Here is a 16929-nt window from a genome sequence, read left to right as displayed (position 1 = left end):
AGTACCAGATTCTTAATTAAAACAAACACCACTGCTATAATTCTCTGATAAATAAAATGAGCATTTTCACACTAATTAGAAATGCCAACTTGTTAATAGCTTCCCTGAGGTTTTGTTACAAAATCATCACTGTTTTTGTCATCATTCAGGCATAATAAATACTACGCTACAATCTGGAAATAAGAACGGTCTTCGGGCAGTTGGTTCCTATGTGTGAATTGGGTGTTCCTTAAGACAACGAGTGTCCCCCTCGTTCCTATTACAATATGTGACAATAGTTAATTGGCTAGAAAAATACTTAATATTAACTTATTTTAGTGAAACTTACCAAATTCAGATCAGCTAGAAGACGAGACTGGCCCCAACGTAATAAAATTAGAAAATTTACACCTCAAAAAAATAGTAGACAGTAAACCCTTAAAGGCACAGAGCATGTTGCACCTGTCTTGTTTTTGCTATTATGTAGCTGGGTAATTTGGGCAAGGGGCCAAGTGCCTCAGTTTCTTCATCTGCAAAATGGCCACAGTACCCAATACGTCATAGGCCTACAGTGAGGGCTAAATGTTTGGAAGACACTCAACCAAGGGCCCAGCATCTAATAACACCTAACAGATGTCACCTGTTGTTGTTAGGCTTAAAAGGGACACAGTAATTATTGTTTGATGACCACAAAGTGCAATTTGCTACCTTTCAATGACTCAAAAATGCTTCCCAAGTCCTTCCAAGAAGAGATCTTGTTCTGTCGCCTTCAAAGTACCGATGAGTCATTTATAATTCACGGCATATTTGCGTACCAACAATTACTGTGCTGGAGTCCGTGCAAGAGCAGATTGCTTAATTAAACCTAACATTCCCCTTGTACTCTTGTTCGTCCTCTGAGTTTTCTCAATAAATCTCTTCGAAGAGAGCGTCAGTCCAAGGTAACCGTATACACTGATCCACATTCTAATTAGTGATGTCTAAAAGGATGAAGTCAAATCACTGTAGCAGCAGACATAACGGTTGCTCCACGTCATGCACATTTGTTTTTGAGACAGAGCCCTGGTATATTCTCAGTTCAATGTCAGCTGCCTTTCCCTCCTAGCCACCCCCTTTGCCTTAAACTCCCTCATTTATTTCCATCTTGGAACAATCTTTGAATTCATTACGGGGACCTGCAGTTTCCACTTTCTTTTTCATAACTACTTATTTAGAAAGCCCCCCATGGTTTTGGTTGGTTGGTTGTATTTTTCAAGTAGGCTCCATGACCAGCATGGAGTCCAATGTGGGGCTTGAAGTCACGACCCTGATATCAAGACCTGAGCTGAGATCAAGAATCAGACACTTAACTGACTGAGCCGCTCAGGTGCCTCCCCACCCCATGGGTTTGTTTTTAAGCTAGGCTTTCCATTATTTTGGTGACTCACTTCTTGGCTCCAGATAGGTTCTAGCAATAACAAGATGAGAGTTAAATAGTGTTCAGGGCCTGAGTTAGCTGGCACGTACTCAGGCTGTCTCCAACGTGTGTGGGACCCAGAGAAAGATCCACTGGAAGCCCACGTTCCTTATGATGGGAGACTCCTCCTGGCCGCCCCCCCACTCCAAGCCAGGCCACCACTGCCCAACAGCACACCTGTCTCACTGCCTTTTAAGCTCCTCAGAGCAACGGAAGCTGGAAAATCCAGTTCTCATGTAGAATTCTTGGCCTCCTTGAGACTCCATACTAGAATGTGGTGGCATGGGGAGGTGGTTCCTGGTGCCCAGACTGCAGCCCAGCCCCTTTTTCTTCCTAGGGAAGAAGAAAGGTTCTGGGGTCATGCTCTCACATACAGGCATGTGGAAGCCCAGCTCTGCATCTAAGCAGACCTCCTACAAGTGGCTGCCCGGTGGCCATTCCATGGACTGGCAACATGGTCCACCCAGGGAAGATGCACACACCCAAGGGAAGAGGTCCTGGCTACCTGGAGAATGTTCTATAAGGGAGGATATGGGATTATCCTTTGAAAGGGATCTCTCACCTGGATTTAAAGGTAGTGCTTACTAGGCATTATCATTCTTTTCACAGAAGATGTAGTCCCTGACCTCAAACCGGGTGTTGGAGAGTAAAGTTCAATCGAACATAAGAATGGATTGTTTTGAACACTGCGGTATATTCCACACATTACAAAAACTTTAGATCAAGTCACAGGCAGGAAAGAGCTTAGATGCTTGCATGCGACAAGAGCCTCCCTGGAGGCGGTAGGACCTGAACCAGGTCTCCAACAGAGTAGAGACAGATATAAAATATCTGTTATATTTTAATTAGAATTTATGATGGCCTTTTTCTTTGTTATTGTCAGTGTCATCATGTGTTTTCTGGGACCTTTTCTTCTTTAAGTTTTTGTCTGGAGAACCTTCTGGCAAGACCTCCGTTTTCTGCCCATCTTATTTTGGTATGGTCCCCCTAAAGGAAGACACGCTCCTTAAAGAACACCACTCCTTGCCTCCGCCGTGTGCACTAAAATGGTTTCTAAAATGTTCAGATGAGCTGTACCACACTCCAGGGCCAAGAGGGTTTCAGATGTTTTGGAAGTGAAATGTTTTGTCTGAAACAGGCTGCTCTGAATTGTGCCAACACCACACTGGCGCTTTCCTCCTGGCCTTTCAGGTTTGGCCCAGAATCGTCCCCTGGGTCACTTGCGTGGTGTCATGACAAGAAACAAAGCCGAGAGGGAGCATTTTGGTTCCCTCCTTCCCTGCAATGCCATCGTGGGAAGCCCTGCTGGTGACTTGGGGGGTAAATCCCCAGGCTCTGTGCTGCCATCCTGTAGATACTTGTCTTCCCTGGGGGCTAGGGCTTGTCCCTTGTAATGCGTGTGTGTTTATAACTGTAGAGTTGATTGTTTAGTGTCAGGCATGAAATGATAATTGGCTTATGGAGCTCCAGAATTAAAGCAAAGGAGGTGGGGATGCCGGTTTCTGGGGTCTTCAGTGAAAAAGCTGGAATCGCCATTCCTGGCTTTTCAACCACAGAAGCTGTGATCCAGTGGAAATGACTTGGCCTGTGAATCCCAACAACGCGCTTGGTCCCTGAGCCTGTCTTCTGTCCTGCCCTGCAGACGCACCTGCTGAAGCCCTCGCCCACCAACGTTACAGACACCCAGGAGGCCGGATGGTGGTACCACACTCAGCAGGGCATTGGGACTTAGGGCCAGGCCGTTGGCCTGCCGCGGCCCCGTGTTCCTCATCCCTAAGCAAGCAATCACACGGACAGATCTCCCATGGATTCTGGGAAATTAAAAGAAGTGGAAACAGGTCACAGGACTTGGGTGGCCAAAACAAATCTTGTAGACTCACTGTCCTGGAGCCCAGTGGCTACCTGGAAGATCTGGGTGTGCTTGTCCCATTGTGTGGTCCTGGGGTGAGGTCCCCCGGCTGCCTGTGGCTGTTGCACAGCACGTTCTCTCTCTGTGCTTAGCAAATACAACTGAACGGCTGTTTCTGGAGTGATAGCAGAGAGGATTCCAGCAAGTTTAGCATCCTGCCAACGAAGAAGGAAACGCACTCTTCCCTGAAGCCTCATTCAACATTGGTAAAAACATTACCAAATTTAACTTCGAAGTATAGCTTTTAGAAAGTGCCTGCAAGGGACACCCCTCCCCCTCTCACCAGCCTTCTAGAGGGTTCTAGATGCCCAGGGAACTGAGTTATGACCCTCTCCCAAGTTCTGTCACCCTCACGAAGATCACTGGTGCCCTCACAGTCCTGGGCAAAAATGCATTTTCCTGAACCCCCAGGGATGGTTTCTCCTTTGACCTGACTCCACGTGGTCAAGCAGCCAGTGTCTCCCAGACCAAGTCGGAGGAAATTCTGAGCAAGGCCCTACATTTGCTGGGGAAAGTAAGGAGATCATTTTCCACTTCTCGCTTCTCTCTCAGAGCACAAAACAACAGGCCTGTCTGGCCCAGCTCCTGTTTTCTGTCTCTAAAGCATCCCCGGCGCCAGCACTCAGGCTCCCACCTTATTAATGTGCCGTGATGATCCCTTCGTGGTGCCACGTCCCTGTCCCATGGGGTTATTAGAGGGCAGACACCAGCAGGGAAGGTGCTGTTGACTCACTCCCACCAACATCATCCCTGCTATTATCAGAGCAATTATAAAATAGGACTCTTAAAAATGCAATATTAATACCCAACCGAGGCCTCTCGGTATAATTTCTTTGTCAGAGAGCCTTCTATTTGCGTGATGAGAGGGGGGTTGAGGAAAAATAAGCCCCGAAGAAATGTGCTTACTTCACATTCCTCCAGTAGCAAAAGAAATGCGGGCATTTTCTCATTTATTTTCCACAAGGAAAGAAAGAAACAAAGAAATCTGCGCTGCCCCCCTCCAAGTCCATGCAGAGTCTAAAAATCAGAAATTGTGATCGACGGCCCCAATATCTGGGGTTCAGGAGGCTTGGAGAACTGAGGGTGGGAGGGGTGGCTGTGGTTTAGGCTCAGATCAAAACTCCTCCATTTGAAAGAAAACGAAGTGGGTGCAAAATGCAGGTTCTCAAAGAAAGGCCACAGAATGAAAATTTCATTTCTCACAGAATTCATCCCACGCTGCACTTAGGGTTTGAAGTCCTAAAAGCTCAGGTTGATGCTCACGAAGAGCTTACCTTCTGAAAGAGTAGGGCTCTACCTTCCGGTGAGGTCAGGAAACATGAACAAACAGGCAAAATCAGGTGTGTGTGTGGGGGGGGGGGGTGCTGAAGGGGCAGAGGGGCTGAAGCCCCACCAGCCAGGGGCAAGGCTCTGAAAGGCACAGGGGACTGTGGACTCCACACTTCTCGCAGTCCCACAGTAGAACCTAACAGCCTGGGCCAACATTTGTCCAAGTGTGGTCCAGTGTCCACTATGCCTCAGAATCCCTCTGGGTGAAAGGGGGGTGGGAGGGCTTGTTAAAAATGCAGATTCCCAGGCCCCATCCTCATCTTCCTGAATTAGAATCTTTAGGAACAGAAGGTGGAATCTGCATTTGATGGGAATACCCTGGACGGGTTATTCTGATGTGGCTCTCCAGCTCCCTAATACACCTGCAGACAATAAGCACTTATCAGCTCCCTGCTGTGCACAGGGGAGCACCCCGGCTGTTGTGCCATGTGCCAAAGAAGCAGAAGGTGGCTTTGCGCCCTAAGGGGTATACACTAGAGATGTCCATAAATCCTCAGGGGCTTGTTCCAGGTCCACTTGCTTGCTGGCTGACTGGTGTTCATAGGAAGCTCCAGTGCCGTGGCCTCATGGGTTTCTCTTCTTGCAAGCAGAAAACCAAAGTCAAACTGGGCAAATGGTTCATTGCCCATGTGTGGAGGAAGGGTCAAGTCAGAAGAGGACCATTTGCCACAGGACTCTGGGAGCTGTGGAGAAAATGGCAAGTAAAGACACCTAAGGTGGGACAGGAGATGGTGGGGAGGGATGTCCAGCAGACCCGAGGAACCTCTCCACCCCCATCTACCCACTTAGCTCTACTCACCCTGGAGAGCCTCTCCCACACTTCCTATTTGTCCTCCAACATCTGCACAAGAACCTCAAGATCAGGATGCAGCAGACTGGTTAACTATTTTTTTTTTAAAGATTTTATTTATTTATTTGACAGAGAGACAGAGAGCACAAGCAGGGGGAAAGGGAGATGCAGGGTTCCCACTGAACAGGGAGGCCGACGTGGGCTCCATCCCAGGACCCTGGGATCATGACCTGAGCTGAACGCAGGTGCTTAACCTACTGAGCCACCCGGGCGCCCCTGGTTAACTATCAAAGAATGCTGCACACGCTTGGCCTTGAGGGCTCATCACCTGTGCCTCCTCTCTTCACTCTGCAGGGCTCCTCCTCCCCGCCCCCACCCTGGCCCTCCCCACCCCCCCTACATTCTTACGCCCCATTCCAGTTGTCTGTGGCCAAGCCCATGACCTTGAGGCCTGCTCTGTGAGATGCGAATCCCCAAAAAGTCTCTCCCAAAGGGAAGGCCTCTGTCCGGGTCCGGGCTGGACACCTGCGTCCTCAGTCGGTGGCAGGTGGGACTCCCCAGATCAGCCCAGCCCGGCGCCGCCAGCACCAAGCTCCGGACAAGGCGCGGCGCCGGCGCCACCCAGTGGGCGCAGCGGGAACTGCACGCCCCGCGATCCCCGCGCCCCCCTCCCCCCCCCCGGCGGGCCGTGCACCCAGACAATTAAGAGCGATGCCTGGCGCCGAGCATGCTCGGTATAAGGTTGCGATCATTCTGTGCCAAGAACGAATCCACTTTTCGCAAAAGAAGAAACCGCAATGGTAGTGATGCCCACAGGGCCGACGAAGACGGTAACGTCTACTATTTCAGTAGCGCTTTGAATTTCCCCAAGTGTGCTCGTTCTGGGCCAGTGGACTTTTACCGCCCGCGGCAGAATCAAGAGGTCTGCGGGCCTGTTAGCCTCTGTGTCTTGGCCAAAGTCCTGGGCTAAATACGGCGGAGAAGCGCTCGTTCACTCACGGAGCCGCCCTGTCCGTGGCCGCCGCGGCCCCGCCCCCTCCGCGGCCCCGCCCCCTCCGCGGCCCCGCCCCCTCCGCGGCCCCGCCCCCTCCGCGGCCCCGCCCCCTCCGCGGCCCCGCCCCCTCCGCGGCCCCGCCCCCTCCGCGGCCCCGCCCCCTCCGCGGCCCCGCCCCCTCCGCGGCCCCGCCCCCTCCGCGGCCCCGCGCCGCGCTCCGCCGGGTCCCCCGCCCCCTCCCTCCGCCCTCGGAAACCCAAGGGGTATTTTCCGCCGGTCACTCGCCTTGGCTGTGCGAGCAGAGAAAGGCGCAGAGAGGGGAGGGGAGGCTTTGGAGAAGTGGACGGTGTCGTGCGGTTCATCTCCTCGCCCGGGGAATGCTGCTTCCCCGCAGGTGATAAACACCTGGATCCACCTGCCTGCGTCTGGCTGATGTGGGAGGAGGACGGTGGGCAACCGGGGCAGAGCCCCCCGCCCCCCCCCGGCTCGCCCCTGCATCCCCGGGCCTGAGGCTGCCTTGGCCTGTGGATACCTCCCTGCCCCGGTTTAGATGCTGCCCTGAGCACCCTCTGTAGAAACCCAGGTCTTGGCCAAGAAATGTGTGTGTGCACGCGTGCGTGCACCCTTCCCCACACCAGCTACGTGCATGGCTTTCTCCAGTACTTATTCTGTGCCCACCCGTCATCTCAGAGGAATTCCCCTCCGCATCCTAGGCAAACAGCCCCAGGGGCACCTCCTCTACTCTGGCCTTATTCTAAGCAGAGGGGAGCCAAGGGAGGAAGGGGAAGTGGGAGGAGGTGAGGCGTGAGAGGTGGGCAAGGGCCAGAGCAGGTAAGGACTTGTCCGCTGAAATAAGGAGTGTGTCGGGTATGTTCTGAGTCTGAAAAGGGGGGCTCTGGTCTGATTTACTTTTGTAGAAGATCCTCCCGACTGTCATTTGTGGGGAGGATGGGAATAACAGAAGCAAGGCGACAGTTTAGGAGGTCAGCAGGAGTGCCACTGTGGCTTGGACGAGGCCAGCAGTCATGGACATGGGGAGAGGAGGCCAGGTGTGTGGTATGTGTCCGACCGTGGAATGGACTGGAATCTCTCGTGGATTGGGGTGTGATGTGCAAGGAGAAGGAAGAAAGGCTCATTCTTAGGATTTGTCCAGAGCAACCGGAAGAATGGCAATTGCTAATATTCATTGTTAACCAGACACTCTTCAAAACCCTTGACATATTTTAAAGCTATTTAGATCTCACCGCACTACTATGAACTAGGTATTATTGAAGAAGAAGGCACTGAGGCACAGAGAGTTTAATCAGTTTGCATAAAGTCACACAGCCAGCAAGCAGAAAAGCTGGGATTTGAACCCAGAGCTTAACAGTTCTCCCTCTTCCTAGAAAAGAAGATCATCATTAACTGTGATAGGGAAGACTGGGCAAAGAAGGGGGGTGTGACACGAATCAAGAGTTCTGTCTGGATGTGTTCAGATGAGACAACTTTTCAACACCCAAGTCTGGTGTAGGACTCTGGCTTCTGGTGGCAGGGAGAGAGCCTGTGGGTCCAGAGTGTTGACCGAGAAGGTAGGATTATATGCCTGACTTGAATGGGTGGGATGGAAATTGATCTCTCAGAGTATCCCATCAGGCCTCAGGGGCATCAGGAAAGGGTTGAGGAAGCATTATTCTAGAACAGTGTTTGTTTTCATCTGAGGGTCCCATGAAAGCTCTGACCTGGCTCCAGAAAAACTACGTGTGCACACATGCAGCGTTTTCTACACAATTTCAGGGTGTTCATGGGCCTGTCGCCGCATCTGGTAGGGCCTGACCAGACCTCTGATGAGGTCTCCATTGGTTGTTCACACCGTCCTCTCTGTCTGCATGAAGTAGAAACTGCACCATCAGTGAAGCAAACTCCATGGAGGAGGAGATTTGAGTCATTTTCAAGTGTCCGCGTAGAGAGGACCTCCCCAGCCAACCCCCCCAGGTGTTGCACTTGTAAATGTGTGCTTCGAATGTGGCCCCATGTGGAGTAGGAGAATGTAGCCACACAAAGTCTTTTGCTCTTCATTCATCCGTAGGTGATGTTATCATCTGGATATTCTCTAAGTTTAAAGACCTGACTAGCTGATGCCACTGTTGCCATCCATGAGGCTGCTTCTCTGGTGTATGGTGGGCATTTGTTGCCGTTTGTGTTTTGGCTGCTCCCAGCTTCCAGCACCTGTCCTCTCTGGGGCGAACTCACCCCCTTCCCCCATGTGATCTTGGTGGGAGGCAGGATCCATCGGGTCCCTGGAGTTGAAGGTGCCAGGTGCTCTTTCTCCGCACCCTGCAGAGCTTCCAGGTGTTCCCTCCTGGCCCCGGCACCTGCGGGCTCCGACCTGTGAGGGAGAAGGGACAGCAACAGAAGAGAATGGATTCACAGCTCTGGCAGCGGCGCCAAGAGACCACCGTGCGGGCCGCAGTCTCAGCAGTGATGTGGCCGTGGCTCGCCTTGGGGCCTGCCGGTGTCCCCAGCGTGGTTCCCGGCCTCCCACTGACAGTGTTTGCGAGGGTCTTCACGTCCTCTCGGTACGTCCCCTCCTGGCTGGCACCAGCTGGTCCGTGCCTGCGGCTGCCTCTGACAATTGTCCCTCCCCGGGCTGTGCTGAGCTCCCAGCCGCTGTCTCGCTCTGCTGCCCACTAGCAGGGTTGAGATTCTTCTCCTCCCCATCCCTGAAGTTAGGATTCCTGGCATGTCCCAGTCTTGCTGTGTGACCCCTGCCAGGTCCTCACTGCTGCTTCTGAATGTTCGTGCCCTCTGTAAAGGGGAGGGCTTCTTTCCCTGAAAGCCAGACCCAATGGCACAGGTTCTAACAGCAACCACCATGTTCCAGGGACAATCTTCAGATTTTTCTGGCTCTGAATGAGGTTTGACAAGTCATCAAACCTCCTAGTCTCCTTGTCCCTGGGAGTTCTCCCGACTTCACCAGACTGAGGCTGAAGTCCGACTCCCAAGGGGATTGCAAACCTCTGAGTCAGAAATGCGGCTGCAAGGCTAACAGCATCTCTCAGGAGGAGCCTGGGCTGTGTTCGGGTGTTGGCTGGGCCAGGGTAGAGACATCTCAGCATTCCCAACAGCAGTGGATGCCCTCTGGGCCCTCTGTGCTATGCTGGAACATAATTCTTTCCAAGAAGGAGGGAAAATGGGTGCTCCTGACTCACAACTGTGTGCTCCTACAGACAAGTGCGTGGCTAACGTAGCCCATTAGAATGTCTGCGCCACTGGGCTTACATCTTGTGGCCACTGCCCCACACACAGGCTGGGCACAGCTTCAGACAGTGCACACTACTCATGGTCCTCAGGGGTCTTGAAATACCCAGCTGCTTCCATCCTGGTTGGTAAGCCCCTGAGCCCCAGCCCCCAATACAAATGCCACCTGCATATCATTACCCTGGTCCTTTTCCAGGAGACCCTAGATCCGAATCCAGCAACTAGAGGGTCACAGCTGGCACAGCCAGGATGTCCACACTCTGGTGGGTCAAGGTTGGTGGTTATATGTTGTGGGTACTCTTGCCTGCCCACAAGGATTCTCAGAGCCCATTCACTCCTGACTTTTTTCCCATCACCATATGTTGGCTGCTCAGTCCTATCACTTTTTAGTACCTAACTAATATCCAGCCTGTCCTCCTTACCTGGTTTAAGTCTAGCCTCCTCCAAGAAACTCTCCTGACTGCACAGTCCTCACGCCACATCACTTTGCCTTCCTTTGGCCTCACATGGACCAAAGATGGCTTGCTTGAAGTTCTTTGAGGGTCTTAAACTTCTCATTGCTTGCTTGCTTGGTTGCTTACAAATCCCTGCCTTATTGTTGCCTGGCAGCAGGTAAGTGATACCAGGGCCTTTATGGCCCCAGTCAGAGAGGCGAAGGTCCCATGAAGGCCAACTGGCAGCCAGCAGAGCTGCCTGAGAAGGGGAGTTCTTGAGTGGCCAAGAGAGAAGGACCCCAGGCTAGGGATGCATGAGCAATGCTGGGCTGGCAAACTCGGGTGGGGCTGGGGTAAAGGGTGATGGAGTCACACCTGGAGCAGAAGAAGGGTATAGTAGAAGGTCAGCTTAGTCACAAATCATATGTGTGGGGTAGGAGCCTTCCCTCTGGGCCAAATGGGCCTAAAAGTGGTGATCTCCTGCTAGACCAGCAAGGAGGCCAAGCAGCGCCTGAGCTGACTAAGGAACTGCCCATCCCACTGCAGATGGGCCAGGTGGTCGCAGTGAGGGGCCTCGCTCAGTGTCTAGTAATGCCTGAGAAGGGCGTTTTGGAAACTTGAATCACATTTCCCCACAATGTGTCCTGATTGCTTAGAAACTGCCCTCCCCCACCCCACTTCAAATGCCAGGAATCAGTGGCTCCTGACACATTTATTTGAAATCTCTGGGCTTCCTGTCAGTTAGCCAATTGAATCTCTGTGGTGGCGCTGACCAAAGCCACTATTTAGCGCTGGGCTCAGATTCTGCTGGGAGTGATTTGGCCCGTGGGTCGCCTGGTTGCTGCCGGTCGCCTTGGAGATGGAATCCCGGCTTGGCGCTGCCCACTGCCTGCTGGGTGTCACTCCGAGTTGACTCACGGCCCAGCACACGGTGGGAGGCCGACCCACGTGCACCCCTGCAGCCTTTTCCTCCCAGCTTTATCCCGCTGGCTTCTGCCCAGCAGCTGTCTACCCTGGGGACAGTATGTGTGCTGCTGAAACCTGCAGCCACACGAGCCCAGGACTGAGCCCCGGGGGGCCACGCTTTGGCCTCCTCAGTTCCACACCCCAGAGACCCAGGGAGAAGTGACTCAGGTTGGACAGTGGCTCCAAATGACCTCAAGTGACTCACAGCAAACAGAATGAAGTTGACACCCAGTGTTTCACTTGTCAACTCTCTTCGTCATTCAACCAGCAGTGACTGCCACCATTTCCCAGCTGTGGTTAGATGTGCCCAGACCAGCTGAAATCCCAAGCCTGCCTGCCCAGACACCAAGAGCCTCAACCCTGGCTGCATCTGGGGCATCACCTGTGGAGCCTGGCCTCTTGCAGAGGACTCACTTTAACTGGGAAGGGGAGAGGGGCTGGTTTCCACAGCTCCCCCAGGGATTTTTTTTTTTAAGATTTTATTTATTCATGAGAGACAGAGAGAGAGAGAGAGACAAGCAGAGGGAGAAACAGGCTCCATGCAGGGAGCCCGACATGGGACTCGACTCCGGGTCTCCAGGATCACACCCTGGACTGAAGGTGGCACTAAACCACTGAGCCACCCGGGCTGCCCTCCCCCAGGGATTTGAATGTGCAGCCATGGAAGAGACCCAGTCTCTAACATTTGATTCTGTTAGGGAGAATGTTGCTAAACTGAGACACTATTTCCATCCCCAAGTCCATGGTGAACACATCTGCAGCCTGGCTCAGGCTTTTGGTCAGTGGAATTCTGAATTTCACTGGTGTGAAATCTGGTGTGAATTCAGCAAGTCTCCTTCCTGACCCCAAATCTTCCATAATTATTTCTGTATCCAATTCTTTCTCCTTGAGTTTGTACAACTTTTAATTTTCTGCTGCTTTCTCTGGATGTGAGTTGGAGTTTGTAGAACACCTCTGAAGGTAGATTATTACATTATAAAAAAATCTAATTATGGGAAAGTAAGTTGAAAATGAGACAAGGAAGACCATCTTATTGTTCTTATACAATTTTGGATCTTTGACCTAAAATCCATTTTTTTTTTTCGCTTGTACTATATTTTTTCTAGATCGACACTTAGTTATATATCTCCTGTTTTAGCTTTTTTAATTTTAGAACTTTGGAACACACATAAAAGTAGACAGAATAGCATCATGGACTATCACACACCTGGCCATCCCCCAACCACAGCAATAGCCAAGCTGACCCCACACCCATCAATCTGCCCAGCTTCTGTTTGTAGTTTGAAGCAAATCCCAGATGTGATACCGTTTCTTCTGTAAAAGTTTGGTACATCACTCAAAAATAATTCTTTTTGTTTCAACAGCACAATTCTATTATACATCAAGCCAAATTAACAATAATTCCTACTGTTCAAATTTCCCTGATATCTTGAGATTGTCATGAATGGATTTAAAAAATAGTTTGGATATTATTCAGCCATAAAAAAGAGTGACACCTTGCCATTTGTGACAATCTGGATAGGCCTAGAGAATAGTATGCTAAGCGGAGTAAGTCAGACAGGGAAACAAATACCATGTGATTCCACTTATTTGTGGGATCTAAAAATCAAAACAAATAAACATAAATAGAGTCTTGAAATACAGAAAACAAAGTGGTAGTTGCCAGAGGGGACAGGGGTGGGCAAAATAAGGGAAGAGGATTAAGAGGTACAAACCTCCAGTTATAAAATAAATAAGCCACAGAGATGAAAAGATACATCATGGGGAATGTAGTTAATAATGTTGTAATAATGATGTATGGTGACAGATGGTGACAACACTGGTGATGAGCACTAAGAGAATTCTCGAGGCACTATGTTGTACACCTGAAACGAATATAACATCGTAGATTTACTATACTTCAATAATAAACATTTAAAAAATAGTTTGAAACAAGGTCCAAGTGAGGTTCACATGTGGAAATTGGTTGATGTAACTTTTAGTCTGTTTTAATCTATAGGTAATGTCTTTTTTTTCCCCTTGTAGTTTGTTTGTTGAAGACACAGGGTTGTTTATCCTGTAGACGTGTCCACAATCTAGATCTGATGATCTCCCTATGGTGTCATTTAACAAGCCCTCTGTTCCTATTTTTCCTGTAAATTGGTACAGGATTTAGAGCATAATCAGGTTCAGCTTTGGTTTCAGTGGTGCTCTGTTCTTCCAACAGGAGGCACATGACGTCCTGTTGTCACTTCCCGTGATACTAGATGCTACAGACAACCAATGCCTGAATCTTTTGGTTCATTAAATATTTCAAAATAGTGATATCTGATTCCATCATTTCTCCTTCATAGAAGACTCTAGCCTATAAGTGAAGGAGAAATGATGGCTAACGCTATTATCTATTATTTGATACCCAGGATAATTGCCTGATTTTCTTCCTCTACCATTTTCAAAATAATGAGTTGCTTTCCTAGCATCCTGCAACAGTGAAAAAAAAGTTTTGTTTTGCTTTGAATATTACTATTAATTTGTGGCTTTTGATACATTTGGTGTGTTTCGATTCATTGTAGTTGGCATTGTCATTGATGCTCACGTGACCACATTTTGGCCAGTGGGAGGCTCTTCCACCTGGTTCCTGAATTCTTAGACATGACCCAAGAAGTCTCCTACATTTTGTGTAAGCCTCTTGCACACTTTCTGCCCAGATCTAGAATCAGCCGTTTGTCTGAAGAGCCCTGATTGCTTTTAGTGGGAAATGGTATTTGGAGATCTCACTCTGAATGTCAGGAGTTTACCTATTACCTCAAATTTTAGTTGATCCTGGTCTTAAAGTCTTAAAGTCTTAAGTCAGAGCAGGTATTAGCTGTAGTTGGAAGGCCGCTCAGCATTCTTTGGGGATGAACATGTTTGACCTCTGAATCAACAAATATTTATGATCATAGACTCGGTAGAGATAAACAAAGACAGTCTTGAGGAGCTTAACATCTTTTTTTTTTAAATTTATTTATTTATGATAGTCACAGAGAGAGAGAGAGAGGCAGAGACACAGGCAGAGGGAGAAGCAGGCTCCATGCAGGGACCCCGATGTGGGACTTGATCCCTGGTCTCCAGGATCGCGCCCCGGGCCAAAGGCAGGCGCTAAACCGCTGCGCCACCCAGGGATCCCCTTAACATCTCTTTTGTTGGCAGCAGGTGTGTGTGTTGGGGGAGAGGGCTTCTCAAACTTTAATATGCGTACAAATTACCTGGGTACCTCATCAAAACGCAGAGTCTGAGTCAGTAGGCCTGGGGGGCCGAGGTCTAACTAGCTCCTAAATGATGCAGTGATGCTTGGTCCATGGGCCACACTCTGAGTGGCCAGGATCCAAAAGCAATAAGTAGGAAGGAGGGTGTTGGCAGTGAATGCCAAGGAGCTCAGAGAAATGCCTTCATAGAGAAGGCAGCATTTTGGCTGGGACAGTGGCTGGGATTTTTTTTTTTTTTTTTTTAATCAGGAGGCAGAACAGCAACATAGTAGTGGCACTTTCCCTTTTATAGTAAATTTTATTTTATTTTTTTAAGATTTTATTTATTCATGAGAGACCCACAGAGAGAGAGAGAGAGAGGCAGAGACCCAGGCAGAGGGAGAAGCAGGCTCCATGCAGGGAGCCCGATGTCTCCAAGATCCAGGGTCTCCAGGATCACGCCCTGGGCTGAAGGCAGTGCTAAACCGCTGAGCCACCCGGGCTGCCATTATAGTAAATTTTAAAAATTAGTATTAAGGTATACATATTGTAAAATTCATCCCATTAAAACATACAATTTGATCATTTATAATCACAGAGCCGGACAACCACTGCCATTGTCTGATTCCAGAACACTTCCATCACCTCTCTAAAGAAATCCCATATCCATTTTTCCCTCTCTCAGCCCTCGCCAATCACTAATCTATTTTCTCTTTCTGTAAGATTTGCCTCTTCTGGACTTTTCATATACATGAAATCATACAATGTGTAGCCTGTTTTGTGGCTGGTTACTCTCACTGTTTTCCAGGTTCATCCACATTGTAGCGTGGGGCAGTACTTCGTCTCTTTTTATGAGTGAATAATATTCCATTGCACAGAGAGACCACACCTTGTTTATCCACTCATCACCAGGTGATGGGTATTTGGGTTGTTTTCCTCTTTTAACCATTATGAATAATGCTGCTATGAACATTCGTGTGCACGTTTTTGTCTGGGCATGTTTTCAATTCCTTGGGGTGGGGTACCTAGGAGTGGAATTTCTGGGCCATGTACTAACCCCATGTTAAATTTTGAGGAACTGACAAACTATTTTCCAAAGCAGCTGCACAATCTTACATTTGCAGTTTGAGGAATACTTTTTTTATGCCCAGCACACACCCCTATCACACCACACACCCATATCACGCCACCCAGATCAATAAATGGGGGAACTGCCAGCACTCTAGAACCCTCCCCTGAGCCTCTTCCCTGTTATTCTCTCCCTAAAGGGAACTGCTGGTTTGCCCTCTGTCACCATGGATGGCTGGGACTTGGAGGGATTGGGCTGGGGCACATTCCCTGAGATGGGAGCGGCATTAGCAAAGGTATAGTGAATGGGGCAGAGCAACCGCAGCTTTAAATGCCACGTGCACAGGTGCCTAGACTGTCCTGTTATCCCACCAACGCCTGGTGAACAAATTGGTTTCCTCCCTCCTCGCCCCACCTGCTGCACAGCCACAGGGCCCTTGCAGAGAAATAACAAGCAGGTGAGCTTCTCACCTGGGACCCCCTGGCAGGCCTCGGAGGGAGGTAAGGTGGGGAAACAACGTGCATGACGCCCAAGATTCAACATAAAGGCCGAGTTTAGTGTGAAGTGCCACGGTCCCGCCCGCTCTGTGGCCTGTGCAATGGCCTTGTCACAACTGTCCCCCAGGGCCCCTTGAGTCTCACTTACCCCCGCCTGCAGGCTCTCTAGGAAAGCCGCAGCCCTCCACCTGAGTTCCCCGCACAGCCGAGACCGGGCCTGCTCAGTGGCCCTCCCCAGCAGCAGGGAGCTGCGTATGGGCAGTGGGCACAGCCCCCTGTCCTGTCCTGTTCTGAGCTGTGGGCGCCTGATGCTGCAGAGCCCGGGCAAGGAGGGCTTCCCGGGTGGTGGCCCTGGGCCAGCAGGCCTGTAGATGCCATGACAAGACCTCCTGAGGCCCTTTCTCCTGCCTCAGCAGTTTTCCTGCATCCAGCCCTGTGGCCCATCCTTCCCTGCGAACTGACCTTCTCCCTCTGGCCTCATCCAAGCACACAGAATCACACATAAAGTCACTTCACACACACTCAAAACCGCTCAGAGATACTTATCCCTGACCTGTGAATCCTTGACTTGCCTTTCTTGACCTTTCTGTACCAGCCTCTCACCCCCAGAGGTCCCTCCTCCCAGCTCCTCTAAGGGATCATGTGGGAACCCCGTGGTGGCAGGCCTGGCTCTCCAAAATACCACCCCTGAATAAACAGCCTGAAATTGTCCTGACCCTCCAGCCCACTGTCTGGGAACTTATCAATGAAAGATGAATTGGGTGCTCTTTAGAAGATGCGCACATCCCTGAGAGGGCCAGCCTGACACATGGGGTACATTAGTTTAATGGGTTGCTGTCCCACAGGCACTGAGCTGAGAAGGGCAGCCGCAGGTGAGGGAGAGTGGGCAGGAGTGCAGAATAGAAAACTCTGGAGCATGGCAGCCACGATGGACGGGCCAGCCTCGGACGTGCTGCAGAGAGGGGTTCTGGGCGAGCCCCGTGCAGTCCTGGGGCTCTGGGGGAGATGAGGGTCTAGACCCAAGTCAGGGTCTAGAAAAGGAAATGGGAGGATGCCAGAGACA

General features: G+C 50.4%; 1 long non-coding RNA gene across 1 annotated transcript; it reads left to right on the top strand.

The window, feature by feature from the left end:
* Nucleotides 1-1708: 1708 nt before the first annotated feature.
* LOC144315228 (uncharacterized) lies at nucleotides 1709-2105 on the top strand. Its single transcript, XR_013380976.1, has 2 exons — nucleotides 1709-1929; nucleotides 2045-2105. It is a non-coding gene; the product is annotated as an uncharacterized LOC144315228 (long non-coding RNA).
* Nucleotides 2106-16929: the final 14824 nt, after the last annotated feature.

Source organism: Canis aureus, chromosome 6 (assembly GCF_053574225.1).
Source record: "Canis aureus isolate CA01 chromosome 6, VMU_Caureus_v.1.0, whole genome shotgun sequence".
Lineage (NCBI taxonomy): Eukaryota > Metazoa > Chordata > Mammalia > Carnivora > Canidae > Canis > Canis aureus.
This window is presented reverse-complemented; position numbering and strand designations above follow the sequence as displayed.